This window comes from Bidens hawaiensis, unplaced genomic scaffold, assembly GCF_021521415.1.
Source record: "Bidens hawaiensis isolate Kalapana, Puna unplaced genomic scaffold, B.hawaiensis_p1.1 tig00054016_1, whole genome shotgun sequence".
Classification (NCBI taxonomy): Eukaryota; Viridiplantae; Streptophyta; class Magnoliopsida; order Asterales; family Asteraceae; genus Bidens; species Bidens hawaiensis.
In genome coordinates, this window is record NW_027499728.1 from 45,898 (window position 1) to 49,130 (window position 3,233).

Genomic DNA, 3,233 nt, shown 5'->3' on the forward strand with positions numbered 1-3,233 from the left:
GAGGGGTGAGAAATGGAATTGGAAAGAATTCTCTTGTTTGTTTAGGAAAGAAAGAGGTGGGAAATTGAAATAAACTATTTCCATTTCTCTGATTTTGTTTCTCTAAAAAAAGCGGAGAATTGGATTTCTAGGGTCTCATTTCTCAGTCCCATTCCAGGGTTTCCTCCATCGATCTGCTAGGTATGATTCTTCCATCCTCTCCTTCTTCTTTAACAACATATCTTTGATTTTTGAAACCCTACTTTACGATTTTGCTTGCTTCTGCTCCTTCACTCTTCCGTCACATTAACATGTTCTTTATAACTACGATTTCTTCATCTTCGTATCAGTTTCTCTGTATATCTATTTGAACCAAGGATGAAAGCCATTTTATATATGGGGTTTCAGTATATTACCCATGACCCAGGTACTTTTCATTCTTACTTGATACATAAAGTTGTAACATGAGTAAATGATACAAATTATGTTTGTAAAATGATTTTAGGTAATTGGTTTTGGGTACATATAAACCTGAAAATTTGAATTGTCTTCTTTCTGCAGGTTAAAATTGAAGCCTTTTTATCTCACCTAATCACACCACTGTCTTTCAAACATAATTCTCATTTCTTGTATGTGTGTATTAATTTGTTAGTTTCATCATTTAATTTATCATTTTGATTTGTAAAAATACAAGAAGTTCTTTTTTGAAAGATTTTAAAGTTGTATTCACATGCTGTCCTGCTTGCCCATATTCGGTATGATCAAACATTTGAAATAGGCCTGCAAATGAACTGAACGTTCAGTCATTTGTTCGGCAGGAAGTTCGTTTCATTAGTAAACACACGAACATGGACAACTCTTTTTTTTCCATTTAGCAAACGACAGGTTATTGTTAGCATTTACTTTTAATTGGTGTTTGCTCAATTATATTCGTTCATCTATGTACAGTTATGTCCGTTTACGTTCGTGAACCAGCCGTGAACCGTTCATTTATACTATATATGAACGAACTTGAACACTCGTGTGCTCGACCGTCTGTTTGTTTAAAGTTTAACGAACGAAGATGAACATACATGGACAGCGTAATTCATGTTCGTTTGGTTCACTTACAGGCCTAATTTGAAAACACAACCATAACTGTACAAGTGTATTATATAATAAAGTTTTTTACTCACATGTGCCAGGGAGTACTTTTATCAGGACCTCCGGGAACAGGAAAAACACTATTTGCAAGAACACTAGCAAAGGAGAGCGGGATGCCATTTGTTTTTGCTTCAGGTGCAGAGTTCACAGATAGTGAAAAAAGTGGCGCTGCGAGAATTAATCAAATGTTTTCGGTTGCAAGACGAAATGTAAAATATTTTATAGATTTTTAATTTTAATAATCATTTTATGATGCGTTAGGGTAATACTAAGTTTTTTATTTTATTTGCAGGCCCCTGCTTTTATATTTGTAGATGAGATTGATGCGATTGCTGGCAGACACGCAAGAAAAGATCCAAGAAGGAAATCAACATTTGATGCATTAATCTCTCAGCTTGATGAAGAGTTAGTTTCTTAAATTTAATGATTACCTTTTATTTTTTTTGGATTTGTTTTGATATATGCTATTTTGTATGAATTTCAGAAAGGTGAAAATTGGGGTTGATAGATTTTCATTAAGACAAGCAGTTATATTCATCTGTGCTACAAATAGACCGGATGAATTGGATCTAAAATTCGTTCGTGCTGGACGTATCGATCGCCGATTGTACATAGGTTTACCCGATGCAAATCAAAGAGTTCAAATTTTTGGTGTTCATAGTACAGGGAAACAGCTTGCTGAAGATGTTGATTTTGGAGAGGTAATTGCTTGGAATTTTTTTAATTTTTTTTTATTTTAGGTTTAAGTTTTGTAAGTTTATTTTATATACAGTTGGTTTTTCGCACTGTTGGGTACTCTGGGGCAGATATAAGAAATCTTGTCAATGAAGCTGGAATAATGGCTGTAAGTGTTACTTTTTATATAATTTACTTAATATTGTTCATATGAATTAATTGGTTAAATGATAAAATTTATGAAGGTGAGAAAAGGACATACAAAAATATACCAACAAGATATTGTTGATGTGTTAGATAAGCACGCGCAAAAGAGGTAGAAGCACGGATGCAGATGAGATATATCGAGAGTCTTGCAAAGATATCAAGGAAGTTTTGCTTCGATTTGGGGAGATGGTGGGTGAACAACTTAGCAAAGAAGGTATGGAGGCTCGTGAAATCTATGAAAAGGTTAGTGATGAGTTGAAAGCTTTACCAGGTATCACTACGAAAAAACGGTTCAAAGCAGCTCATTTGATTGGTAAAGATGTGGATCTAGGACGTTCTTTTCTTGCGTTGACAATAGAAGAGAAAATTGAGATGGTCGATTTGTATACCGATGGTTCAATGGGATAGTTGTGTATGGTTGAAGTATGTTTTGTATGTGAATTGGTTTTAACTATGGTTGATGTTTTTTGCTTAAAAACTATGTTTTGTATGTGAATTGGTTTGATCAATGCATATTTTGGTTGGAATTTATGCATCTTTTTATATGTTTTTTATTTTTTAATAAATATTTGTTATGAAAAAAATACTTGTGCTAATGATAAAGTTGATAGAATTCTCTGTTTATTTCCTATGTACCAAACAAGAGAAATGATTCTCAGCTATATTTCTCTACTGAAATCTCTGTACTACCAAACAGAACAGTCAATTCTCATTCTCCAGACCAATTCCCTTTCTCTGCAATTCCATTTCTCTATTCCATTTCTCTACAATTCCATTCTCTGTACCAAACACCCCCTAAAACCGTAGTATTAGTCTATTGGAACATAAAATTGTAGGATCTAGATGTTTGTTTGCCCGGTGTAAATGATCAGAGTAAATTGAGTCGCTACCCCGCCTCCCACCCTCTGCCGCCGTCCACAGTTGAAGCTCGATAGTTGAGTAAAGAACCTTGAGAAGCTTGAAGCTCGAAAATGATATTAAAAAATAGAGTAAAGAAGAGACATGGAGTATTTGGTGGCGGTGGTCGTCAGAAAATATGATGGCCGGAGATGGTGTTGGTGGTTGGTGATGGTGGTTGTAATGGTGTAAAGCGGGAGAGAGAGATGATGGTGAAGTTGCAGGGTTAGAGAGAGAAAATTATCTTTAAATATTTACACAAATATTTAAAGTTTAAGTTATTTTGTTGGCTTAAAGTTTAAGTTATTTACACAAATAGTCCCTCAAAGAGT

General features: G+C 34.4%; 1 long non-coding RNA gene across 1 annotated transcript; it reads left to right on the forward strand.

Moving 5' to 3' along the window:
• The first annotated feature begins 1,701 nt into the window (after positions 1 to 1,701).
• On the forward strand, positions 1,702 to 2,071 carry LOC143600390 (uncharacterized). The gene is made up of 3 exons (XR_013147462.1): positions 1,702 to 1,823; positions 1,895 to 1,966; positions 2,043 to 2,071. It is a non-coding gene; the product is annotated as an uncharacterized LOC143600390 (long non-coding RNA).
• The last annotated feature ends 1,162 nt before the right edge of the window (positions 2,072 to 3,233 follow it).